The sequence below is a fragment of the Prionailurus bengalensis genome, chromosome E4 (genome assembly GCF_016509475.1).
Source record: "Prionailurus bengalensis isolate Pbe53 chromosome E4, Fcat_Pben_1.1_paternal_pri, whole genome shotgun sequence".
Lineage (NCBI taxonomy): Eukaryota > Metazoa > Chordata > Mammalia > Carnivora > Felidae > Prionailurus > Prionailurus bengalensis.
In genome coordinates this window covers 43,252,346-43,265,218 of record NC_057360.1, presented here as the reverse complement: position 1 = coordinate 43,265,218, position 12,873 = coordinate 43,252,346, and positions in this window count along the sequence as shown.

Genomic DNA, 12,873 nt, shown 5'->3' with positions numbered 1-12,873 from the left:
CCTATTGTGTGCTAAGCTCTGTGGAGGACAGAACTGCTGTGTCCCTGGTGCCACACTTAAGATCCCAGCCTCAAGGAGGTTGCCGACTGGCCAGCAAGCTGGCATGCATAAAAATACACAAAATTCAGCAGAAAAATTGTTGTCAGTGCAGCTAAGGTCGAAACGGAGTTTGGATGACGGAAGGGAATTGCAATTAAGAGATAATTGCGCTACCGTTTATTAAGGACATATATATCAAGCACTTTATGTCTGTTACTTGATGCTCGCGATGGCCTCGTTAACTCAGTGCAAGTTTTATCATTCTCACGTACAGAAGAAATTGAGACTTGAAAACACGAAGTGACTCGCCTAGCTAGCAAGTGGGAACACCAGAACCCAAATCCAGATCTGCGGGAAGCCAAATCTTAGCGGGGTTGGGGGGCTCATCGAACCTGGATCGGGCTGGGAGGGAGACAGGCGGTGAATGGAACTACAGATACCTATTGAGCATCTGTTATATGCCAGGCTCTTTTCCAGGCACAAGGAATCTGGCCTTCCCCTCACCTCCACAAGCCCCAAAAGGGAACTGAGAAACAAGGGGGTGAGTGGGAGTGGGGAGAAGCTGAAGTTGGGGGACAGGATGGGAAGGGAGAGGGGAGGCCACAGAGGACGGAAGGCAGGAATGTGGGGGAGGGAGAGGCCACAGCGCCTGCAGCCATGTCCTATCAGCATATCTGGGAAGGGGGGTGGGGTGCCTAGAATTTCTGGGAAGGAGCGGGAACCCAGAGGTGGTTGGTCCTGAGGTCTTTGTCCTCCTTGGGGTCCGTTTGCTCAACCTCTTCTAAGTAGGCACGGTAGGCAGGAGAGAGAGTGGATACGGGGGAAGCCCGCTGGGGAAGAATCTAGGTGGGAGAGAAGGTCTGTTACCACAGCCCCAGAGAGATCAGACTCTGGGCTGCAGATCCCATGCTGCAGGGCCCTTCTCCTCACCTACCAGGGAGCTTCGTATCAAAAACATTCCAGAAAGCAGGCTCGGAGAGATGACGCTGGGCCCCTGGGGCAGAAGGCTGGAGCCCTAGGAATATTTAGTGCCACATCAGCGCTTCCGGAATGTGAATAACTCAGACAACGGACTGGGGAAGGGGGGGGGGGGGCGCGGGCGTGACGGAGGGGGGCGGGGGAGGGGGAGACTCGGAGAGACAGGAGGGGCCTCCTGAAACCGAGACAGAAAAGTCTCCGTCAGAATCCTGTCCCATTCTTAGCCCTTCCTTGAGGCAAGTCCATCCCGGCTGTCCCTGAGTGGAAATCCCCTTTGCTGGAGAGAACCGAGGCTCCTCTGTGTGGAGGGAGGGACACCCCCCTGGCCTGTTAGCCTGTCCCCACCATCAGGACGGCCCCTTCTTAGCTTCTCCTTCAGCTCGTGCAGTGGGGCTGCCTTGGGCCCTCCTGGTGGACTCACATGAAGGGGAAATGACAATTCAGATGGGTGGGGGGCAGTGGTCCCGCTAGAGCCCTCCTTCGGCAATGCCTGTCAGAAACTGGAGACTGACAGCCAGAGCACGTCTTGAGGACCCAGGTGGACCCAGGACAAAGGATTAGCTGAAGAGTCTGGACATTTTTAGGCAAGAGAGGGCATTTGGGGGCATCGATTATGGGGAACCAAATAATAGAAGACAGGGGTGGTCTTCTGAAAATGTGGACACACTCACAGGCCCGTGGCCCAAAAAGCAGGACCAAGACCAGTGAGGAGGGGCTACCGAGGCACGAAATTCAGTTAGATAAGGCAGTCAGCTGCACAGTGTGTTCGCTCATTCCTTCCAGAAGTATTTACTTGCCCACAACATGCACTGCTTCAGGCTCTGGGGATATGTTCGTGAGGCACATTGACAAAAATCTCCGCTCTCGCGGGGTCTTCCATTCCCGTGGAAGAAGAGAGACAAAGCAATAGGTGTAATAAATAAGTTGGGGTGCCTGGGTGGCTCAGGTGATTGAGGGTCCAACTTCGGCTCAGGTCACGATCTCACGAACTCATGAGTTCGAGTCCCACGTCAGGTTCTGTGACGACAGCTCGGAGCCTGGAGCCTGCTTCGGATTCTGCTTCTCCCTCTCTCTCTGTTCCTCCCCAACTCACACTCTCTCTCTCTCTCTCTCAAGAATAAATAAAGATTTAAAAAAATTTTTTAATATGTAAATTATACAGTATGTTTACAAGTCATAAGTACTAGGAGAAGAAGGGCGGAGTACAGGGATGGAGGGAACAGGGAATCAAATTTTAAATGATGAGGGAAAGCCTCCCTGACAAGGTGGCATTTCAACAAATACCTGAGAGGTGGGGAGGGAGCTGACCATGTGAATATTTGGGGGAACAGTGTTTCAGGGGTAGGGAACAGCCAGCACAAAGACCTTCAAGTGGGAGCGGGTCAGGCAAATTCTAGAAGGGCCAGTGAAGCTGGAGCAGAATGAGTGAAGAAGGACAGAGTGGGAGAGATGGGGTCAGGGTCAAGAGAGGTGAGGGAGAGTGAGGGCTCAGATCACATAGGGCCCTGCGAGCCATCATACAAGCTATGGCTTTTTGTTTTTCAGTTTATGTATTTATTTTGAGAGAGAGGCGGGGGGCGGGGGGAGGGGAGGGGGGAAGGGTCAGAGAGAAAAGGAGAGAGAGAATCCCAAGCAGGCTCCACACCGCACAAGTTTGTTTGTTCGTTTAAAGAGTAAGCGGGGGAGGGGCAGAGAGGGAGAAAGAATCCCAAACAGAGAGCTGTTGGCAAGGAGCCCATCAAGGGGATGGATCCCTTGTGTTCAAGGATCATGACCGGAGCCTAAATCAAGAGTTAGACCACCGACTGAGCCACCCAGGTGCCCCCAAGCTATGATTTTTATTCTGAGTGAAATGGGGGGGGGCCTATGGGAGGTTCTGAGCAAGGGGAGGGAGTGGCATCATCTGACTTTTTTTTTTTTTTTTAAGATCTTCTAGCTGCTGGTTGAGAATAGCTTGGGGTGGGGGGGGGGTGGGCAGGTAGGAGTCAACACCATAATTTTTGGCCTGGAGGGATGAAGGGATGACGTATGCACTAGCTGAGCCGGTAAGAGCCTGCGAGGGGAGGGCTGTAGGGAAGCAAGGGAGCACGAGGACTTCAGCGGAGATAAGAGATAGAAGGAGTCTGAGATTTGGGAGCAAGTTGTGAGTTGGGCGAGAGATAGAGACTTAGGAGTTATTGCTACAAGAAATCTCTGCTTGGGGCACCTGGGTGGCTCAGTCGGTGAAGCATCCGACTTGGACTCTCAGGTCACGATCTCATGGCTTGTGAGTTCGAGCCCTGCATCAGACTCTCTGCTGTCAGCGTAGAGCCTGCTTTGGATCCTCCGTTTCCCTCTCTCTACCCCTGCCCCGCTTGTTCACACACACACACACACACACACACTCCACTCTCTCTCTCTCTCTCTCTCAAAAATAAATAAACATTAAAAAAAAAAAAAAGAAATCTCTGCTTTGAGTGTAGACTAGACAATCTGTGGAGTCCTGAGTTGTAAAGATTCTAGGATTGTATTGAATCGGAGGGCAGGTCTTTCCACAGCTGATGAGTTGCCCGTGAGCTTGAAAGCGGGTGGTGGGGTGGGGGGGGCGGTGACATGTGTGGTGCTAAGCTGGGGAGGCAGTTTTGCTGGTTAGGGTCAGCTTTCTCCTCCTGAGGAGGACCAAAGGCTTTCTCTTTGGGCTGGGGGAGAAGGTTGGAGGGAAAATGTCCTTCACAGAGCTGAACCTTCCTGAGACTCAGTTCCCCCATCTGCACAACGAGAGGGCTGTACTCGGAACCGCACATCTTCAAAGGCTTTCACGGGTTTCAGAAGACCCTTGGAAATGTCGCCCTTGGGCCAGGGCCCTGCCTCTGACAATTGGCAAAGGGGGTGCAAGTCGCCCTGTACAACCAAGGCCGGAAGAAAGAGCCAGCTCCCTGACTGCCAGCCCCCTTCCTGTGTTTCAGAACTTCCTGCTTCAAATCACAGGGGAGTTCGAGCACAGCCCGCTGAGAGCCAGGGAATCTGTATTTTAACAAGACTGGCAAGTGGCCCGAATCCCACCGGAGTTTGAGAACGTACTCCAGGTGAAGGCCCTTAAACTACCTCGAGGGGGGCTGCTGCCTTTAGAGGAATTTCACACCGCTGGGCAGGCAGCTTCTCCCTGGAATACAAACCTTTCTCCCTCACTCGGCCTCCTTCTGGCTCTAAAATTCTCCCCTCACTGGAAGTCCCCATCCTTTTCAATCATCTCTTCCCCTGTCTCTCCTGCCTCCAATCCTCTCCCAGGGCTAATGCCGCCCCCTCAATGTTACCCTTTCAGTCCCAGCCGAGGTGTTTGGGTCAAACTGGAGGAATGAGTCATCCTAGGGTGGGGGCAGGGGGCTTCAAGTCCATAAATGGGCAAAAGCTCTGATTTCAGCTTTCCGTCCCCAGGAAAGGGCTAGTCTCTCCCTTCTGTCGCCCTCCCCCAGAGGAATTCCCCAGAGAAAAGGAAGGCGTGGGAGTGGGAGGCTGGCTTTGACCAATGGAATTCTAGAAATTGCAGAAGCTTTTTAGGAGATAGGTTCCAGTCTGACTCAGCTTCCCTGATAAACAGACACTGCCGGCCAGGATTTTCCCAGCCCGAGAGGCCAAAACCTCATTTCCGGATGGAAGTGTCCAGCTCTGCCTCAGCACCACCTCCTTCCTAACACATCACTGCTCTCTCCTCACGACGAGAATGCGAGCTCCCGGCTGCACTGACCTGAGCTTTGCACTGCGGGGCCTCTGGATGCGGCTACCGCCACAGGACTGGCCACACGCCCCACCTGGAAGCTGGGGGAAAGGGTGCGATGACCTTTCACAGCTCCCTGGCTGGCTGGACTCTGAACCACCCTCCTGGCTTGGCCTGCAGTGTCTCTCAGCCTTCCCGATCCCCGGCTGTGATCACTGCTCTGTCCACCAAGCCGGCGGGTCCTCGATGGGTAGCAACTTCATACCCGAAGCAGGCCAACCACTAGCATGGATCTTCCCTCTGTTAAGGGACACCACTGTCTCTGCCTGCCGGCCCAGTGCCCACTCCTCTGGGAATGGAAAGGCCACTGGAGAGGCCAGGTGGGGCCTGAGGAGAGCTGGGTGGCCCGTCAACAGAGCCTCACGTGGCGGCCGAGTCTCTTTTGAGACCTTTTCACCATTCGGGGGCTGGCTTACGCTTTGCTGCAGAAACCTTGCTTACAACAGGCGCTGGACAGTCTGGGGCAGACTCACAAGGCTCCGGGAGATGAACAGATACCATCCAAGTGCCAACCCGTTGATTTTTAATGAAAAATAATGACTGCTGTCAAACCAACCAGACCCCTGGGTTTGCTGCTGGACACCGTTACTGTGGGCAGCTTCACACAAGGGAGGCCACAGTTCGGCGGGAACGTAACTCCGAGAGCGTGGAAGCTGGGCCAGGAATGCGGAATGGTTTTCACAGCATGCCAGGCTCTCCTCTGCCAGGATCCTCTGGCGAATCATGAGCAGGACACCCTTCCCCCCCGCACGGCTCTGGAGAGAACCCCCCCACACACACACACACCTCTAGTGCCACGGAGACAACATCCCCAGCTTAGTGCATCCTTTCTGGAGGCACAGGAGAGCACACTGTCGTTATTTAGAGAGTCACTCACAGTTTACTCCCGCCTATCATGCCGCTGCGGGGATTAAATGAGACAATGCGTCAACACACTCTGTAAGGGATGCCTCATCAAAGAAAACCCAAGGAGTGAGAGTAGGTACTCAATAAATGTTTAATGAAGGGCCTCCGCCTGCTTTCCCAGCCCCAGCCCCTTATAAAGGGGAATCTGATCATTAAATCAGTGAAAACCCATCCCCTAATAAACCCATCAACATGTATTGAGACCTTACTGTTGTTCTAGGTGCCACGGAAAATACAGAAGCAATAAAGGGACGGTCCCCTCCCTCAAGGAATTTCTATATAATAAAGTTGAAGCTATAAACCAGCACCTACAGGATGATCGTGAACAGCACGAGATAAGTGTGCCAAGGGTGTGTGTCTGGCACAGAAAAATCTTAAGATACTCAAGTCCCACTGGGTTTGGTTGTAAGGGAACCACGAGTATGGACGAGGGATAGACCACCAGCTGTTTTGGGGTCCGCACTCTTTGGTCACTAGGTTCGTCAGTAAAGGGATAAGTCCTGCTGACTGGGGGCTCGAGGCGCCTCCGTCCTGGGGGCAGGCTCTCACTTGAGGTCACCCAGCTGAGAGGTGAGGGGTCAGATAGCTAGACTCACTCTCAGCTACCTCTCACGGGAAACAACAGGCAGGGTCCCAATGAGCAGATGTACACCCGGGAGGGACAGGGGATAGAGCTGGTCACCTCCCTCCCTTGCCAGCCCTGGTTGGGGGAGGGTGGGGCAGCAAGAGGAGCCTCATCAACCCTGTTCCCAAGGAGCCAGAGTCACCATCAGCCTCATTCATTCTTTTCTCCCTGCCTGGAGGGGTTTCCCTCCTTGGGATGCTTCTCAGAGCCCCAAGCCCTGGCAGAGTTACAGCTCTCTCCCAGCTGAATCAGCTTGCTCCGCTTGTGTCCCATGCCCGCGTGCCTGGAGTCAGCATCTCACTACGTCCAATTTTTCATCCCTAGTGAGGTGAGGGACCCAGCCTCAGCTTCCTCCCACCCCCACCGCTTAGCTCAGAAAGAACCAGCTTGGAATCCCATCAGATGATGGGTTCGATGTCACCCCCTCCCCACCCCAGATTAATTTAAGGGGCAAAAGAGTTGGTACTGATCATCACTAAGATCTCTGGTGTTGTCCTAGAGCCCCGGTTCTCACAGTGTGGTCCTGGGAGACCCCTGGGGGTGTTCCCCAAATCCCTTCCAGAGGATACATAAGGTTAAGCGGTTTTACTAATAATATGATAACACCGTTTACCTTTTCATTCTCATTCTCTAGTAAGTATACAGTGGAATTTTCCGGGGGCTTCAGGGTATATGATATCACAACAGACTGAAAGCTGAAAGAGAAAAATCTGATTTTTAAAAAATTTTTTTTTTTAACATTTATTTATTTTTGAGACAGAGAGAGGCAGAGCATGAACGGGGGAGGGTCAGAGAGAGAGGGAGACACAGAATCGGAAGCAGGCTCCAGGCTCTGGGCCATCATCAGCCCAGAGCCCGACGCGGGGCTCGAACTCACGGACCGTGAGATCGTGACCTGAGCTGAAGTCGGACGCTTAAACGACTGAGCCACCCAGGCGCCCCGAGAAAAATCTGATTTTATACAACAATGTGAATGTACTTAACACTGTGAACTGCACACTTAAAAATGGTTAAAATGGAAAAGTTTTGGTTATGTATTTTTTACCGCAACTTAATTTTTTTTTTAATTTTTAAGAAAAGAACCTAGCTCACTTTCATTAAGCCAACATTAAAAAAACATTTGCAAAGGGGCACCTGGGTGGCTCAGTCAAGCATCCGACTCTTGATTGTGGCTCAGGTCATAATCTCACGGTTTGTGGGTTCAAGCCCCGCATCAGAGGCTCTGCACTGACAGCTCAGAACCTGCTTGGGATTCTCTCTCTGCTTTTCTCTCTGCCCCTCCCTGGCTCACCTGTGGGCTCTTTGTCAAAATAAATAAACAAACATTTAATTTCAAAAACAAAAGACAAAAAAAAAAACACTTGTTGGGAGCCTGGTGGCTCAGTCAGTTGAGCATCTGAGTTCGGCTCAGGTCAAGATCTCTGGTTCGTGGTTTCGGGCCCGCGTTGGGGCTCTGTGCTGACAGCTTGGAGCCTGGAGCCTGATTCAGATTCTGTATCTCATTCTCCCTCTGCCCCTCCCCCATTCATACTGTGTGTGTGTGTGTGTGTGTGTGTGTGAAAAATAAATAAACATTAAAAAAAATTTTTAAAGATCATTTTCTTAGGAAAAAAACACCAAAAATGTAGAACAATGCCTCTCTTCTCACTTTTTTCTGTTTGTTTTGAAAACTAGAGTTTATTTTTATAAACATGTTTCATTTATATAAACACGTAATGAGTTTTTACTGTTACTTTTTAACCGTTACCTGAAAAATAAATTAACAACTGTTTTTAGAATTTCTGTTTTAATTTCTAATCTGGTAAACATCAACTCACCCACGTAAAGGCTCTTCGAGTGTCCTCAATAATTTTTATAAATATAAAGTGATCCTGAGGCCAGAACACTTGAAAACTGCTGCTTTCAGAAGAAGGCAGACAGCAGCTAGGGCTGCCACAGAAACTACAGGACGCCCGGTTGCATTTGAATTTCAGATAAACAGCAAATAATTTCTTCGTGAGATACTGCCTGGAACATGCTGAACTAAAAAGTTATTTGTTTACCTGAAATTCAAGTTTAAATGAGCCCTCTGCATTTTTATCTGCTAGATCTAGCAACCCTGATGGTAGGGAAAATTTAGGTTAGGTTGAGAAGAATTTGGGCCAGATACTGGGATTCTGACCCAGGAAAGCGGGAAGAATTCCCTATTCTGGACAGCTTTACGAAAAGTGAATGTGTCCCTGGCTTGTGGATGCGCGGGCCAAGGGTTACAGCCTGAGGGAACAAAGGATCTGCCTGAAGCGGGGCCCCAAGACTCACCCACCCTCCCGGATACCCACCCTCCCAGATACTGAAACGCAAAAGCAGTAGAAAGTGAAACGTCTCTTAGGTTGTTGTTATTTGAAGAGGGAAGTGACATGCGGGGGGAGTGGGGGGGGGGGAGGGTGACGGGTAGGTGGGGGCAGGAGAGGATGTCAAAAACAAGAGGCAGTGAGGTCATTCACCTCTCCTCTCCCCCGGAGCTCTGCTAAAAATAGTTGAGCATGAGGTAGAGTCAAGGGCGGTCAGGTGGCTGGGGGGAGGTGAACTGGGTGGGGCTGTGCCGAGGTGAGGCTGGAGAGGCTGGGGCTTCAGGCCAGGTGGCTGGAAGACCTAAGAAGCATATTTGGGGCTGGAAATAAACAGGGACAAAGAGCTGGCCTCAGGAGCAGCCCAGAGAAGGCCCCTTCCCTCGAACTCTAAGAGAATGGAGGGAGGATGGGCCAGTGACGAGTCCCTCCGCCCGTCAGCCTGGGGGAGCTCTAAGAAGCCCTTTCCCTTAAGGGAGGCAGGTGTGCCCCAGATAGAAGATTGGCGGGGAGGTTCCGGGTCTTTTAGGTTTTCTTTAACACGTAGTAGGCATCTACTGTGTGTCCTTGACATTCTGCCCAGCCCTGAGGATCCCGGATTGAAGAAGACGTGGTTCCTGCCCTCCAGAGCGAGCCTGGAAGTCCAGTGGAGGGGACAAAAGCAGAAAACCAATACAAATTCATGAATTCACTGTGATGAGCTCATAACTGAAGGCCCAAGCAAACCTGAGCCCCTCCCTCAGCTGCTCCCCAGCCCTGGCTCAGGCTGTAGACCTAGGGAGGACAGAGAACTACCCGGTTGCCTTCAGCACAATACTGCAGGCTCCAGACCCCTTCTCGGCCCCGGCAGCTTTGCCAATTGTTTGTTTGGAGCAAAGAGAAATAACTTGGTTTGGGAAAGAACATAAAAATGACATTCTCCCTGGAGCCTTCTCCCTCACCCATCACAGCCTAGGAAAAGCAGTTAGATGCTTTTTCAGAGGGTTTGAAAAGACTATCATTGGCTTCTCATTAAGAGGGAAGTGCGTGGGGGAGTGGGGCTGGCCTTCTTTGACCTTGGGGGTTTGGGACCCAGCTTGAAATCTCAGAATGGAGGCAGAAGATACTTTTCGTTTCTGGTATCTAGAGCTTATTGAACCAACATGGACTGAGCCCCTACTGCCTGGGGTCAAGGTGAAATACTGAGTCCAGTGCTCCCACCTGCTAGGGGCACGGTCCTTACGGGCATCAGATAGTGACCAGGCAGTGCCTGAGTGGTTCTAAACACAGGGCCGGGTGGAGGGAGCAAGGCCCTCTGCCAAGGGCCACTGGGGGAAGCTTCTTGAAGGGTGTGAGGTGGGCCTTGCGGGCTGAGGAGTTTTCTGGGTCATGTAAGGGGGTTTTAGGAGGCAAGGATTTCTTGGCAATTTAACACTGACGTCAAATAGTCAAGTCTGGTGTCTGTATGTAAACCTCACGCACTCAGATGCACTCTAGCTTGAGCCCCACTTACCCCCCCCCCACACATTTTATGCTCTGGGGTGTGTGCTCCCTGCCAAGTGGGGTGTCTGCACTCACCTGGAGGGAGAGGAGGGGGCTAGGGCCTCCTTCTCTGCCCCTTGGGTTCCTAAGGTTTAGGTTCCAGGCCTGGTTTCTGCCCTTGTCCCTCCCCTCCTACAAGTCACAGCCTGGCGGCCTGACCCTTCTCTGCCTTTGCCAGGAGGGAGGCCTTCTAGAACCACAGCTCATCACAGAGGCTGGGACGAGGTGTGCCTCTGCAGAGCAGTAGCAGGAGCCCGCTGGCCACGTTCAGGACCCGTCTCCCCAGTAGCCAAGCGTGGCTGTTTCTCTGTTGTGTCTTCCCCACTGGTGGGCAGCCTGCGCTGGGTTTCTCTGAGACGCCACGTTGGTAGGAAAGTCCAGTACAGCTCTGCCCAGACTGGCTGTGTGACCTTGAGCAAGTCACTGGATCTCTGTGGGCCTCGACCTCCTATTTGTTCGGTCATAATCCTTACCCTGGGTTTGTCTCAGGCAAAGGATGGGAACCTGCTCTGTGAGCTGTCAGGCACAGCTCTTGGAATGTGCCCTAGGCCCCACAGTCTGTACAGGGAAACTCAGGGTTTGTTTTTCAGACATCAGCTTCCAGACGGAGATCCCTGACCTGGAGTCCGGCGATGGTCTGTAGAAAGACCTGGTGCCCATTTGCAGAATTTAGGAGTAGGTACATTTTTCCGGGTAGAGAAAGCAGTTTTCCATCAGGCCCTCAAGGGGGTCCATGAGTAAAAACCTGTTAAGAGCCACTGCCTGAGGCTTGGGGGTTATCTGCCAGGGAACCCCCTCACAACCAGGCAGACAGAGAGGCTGTCACACCGTTGGAGGCAGCAGTCATGCAGGTCGGGGTGACCTATGCGTACTCATCCAACACGAACGTGGCTAAACAGCCGTATGTTTCCAAAAAGTGCCAACGAGGACTCCAAGTTCAATGCAGGCCAGCCAGACAACAGAGCTCCTGAGATTTCCATCGTGCCAGTCTGTGCGGTGACGTTTCAGTACCTCTCTAGGCCGACCTGGCCTTGGCCGGAGCCCCACGCCCCATTCTAGACACCGTGTTCCAAGAAGAACTCAAATAAATGGAAATGTTTCCAGAGGATACAGGCCAAACCGTCAAAAGGTTTTAAAACGAATCTTAGGAGTAATAACTGAAAACTGAGGGTATTTGGCTCCGAACAAAGAATTAGAGAATAGATGGGGATTGGAAGTGAACGTTAAATTCCTGAAGTGCTGCCTAGTGGATGCTACAGGGGGGCAGATTGCAATTCAGCAAAAGGAAATGCTTTCTAATAGTGAGCTGTCTTTCACGAAGCGGATGGACTGGGATTCCTCACCGCCCCACATATTTGGCCTGCTGGAAGGGAATAAATTGCAGGTAGAGTGTAAGCTCTACCCCAGAAGGAGATGGAAAAATAACAATGACCACTCAGACGCTCAGGGACAGTGGGTGATGCCCTGGGGAGGCAGGGGGCGGGAGAGCAGAAGAGAGCAGGTCCTGTGGCCTCTGCTGGCTTTCACAAAGGACTCTGCTGTGGTCAAACCCTTCCATCCGAGGACCCTGACGTAGGGCGCTGCGCGGAGCAGGCTGGGTAAGGAGAGAGGAAGCTGGCAACGGAGGAAGGCTGGTCTCCAGCCCCCTTGGAGGACAACCTGGGCTGTCAAGGGCTGGGCCAAGGGGTGGGGCTGGGAAGATGGCTCATGGGTGAGTCACCCATGGCCATTGTCTGCTCCTGTTCCCTCTGGGGGAGGGTGGCTGGGGGAGACAAAGCCTCTGGCCAGCTAGGCCTGTGAGGACAGGCTCCCTACTCCTGTCTTCACAGCTCTGGGGGCAATCAGAGCTTGGCTCCCTGGCCCTCCTCCCCCAGGAAGGCAGGGCTGCTGAGCTGGCATCGGATGCATGTTGGGAGGAGGATGTCCAGCTCCTTGCTAAGGGCTCGGGGTGGTCACGCAGCGGAGCCAGAGGCACGGCCTGTGGAAGAGGCCGCCCTGCCCTGCCTGGCACAGCAGAGGAAGCTGGCAGGTTTGTCCCTGTCTGGTGATCGCACCTGAGCCGGAGAGGTGCTCCCTCCCTGCCGCACCCTTCCTAAACTCCTTCCAAACCTGCTCTCACCGAGCAGGCCTGTCGAGCACCCCACCCTACCTCAGGGCCCCAGGGGAGCCTGGGAGAGCGAGGCTAACTCGGGGTCGGTGTCCGCAGCGGCCACCCCTGCCCCCCTCCAGTGCCTGGTCTGGTCCGAGGAGCAGGGCTGGCCTCCCAGCCCAAGTCTGGGCCCCCTATGTCTCCTGGCTTTGGAGGTCACAGAAGCACAGATGACAGACAGGGTTGTTATACATATGGGGAAACTGAGGTCCACGGAGGCAGACACATGTGGCAGTGGGGAGGTGGCGTGCCTCCTGGCTTCCCCGTGGGCCCCGGACCCAAGACAAGGTGCTCTGGAGCATAGAGGCAGGGCTAAGAAAGGAGTTCCCCGCGGGGACAGCAGCAAGGACTTTGGAGCGAGACAGACATGGGTCAGAACCCCGGTTCCTGCCCCCTCCCGCCAGCAGGACCCTGAGAGATGCCTGGATCTCACGGAGCCTCAGTTTCCTGGGCGGTGAGATGACAGGAAATATCTGTCTCGCGACGCAAAACGTTCCACATCTTTCGTCTCATTAACTCTCGGAGCAGCACTGTGAGGGAGACGCTGTTCTCTCCCGCAGATGAGCAACATGAG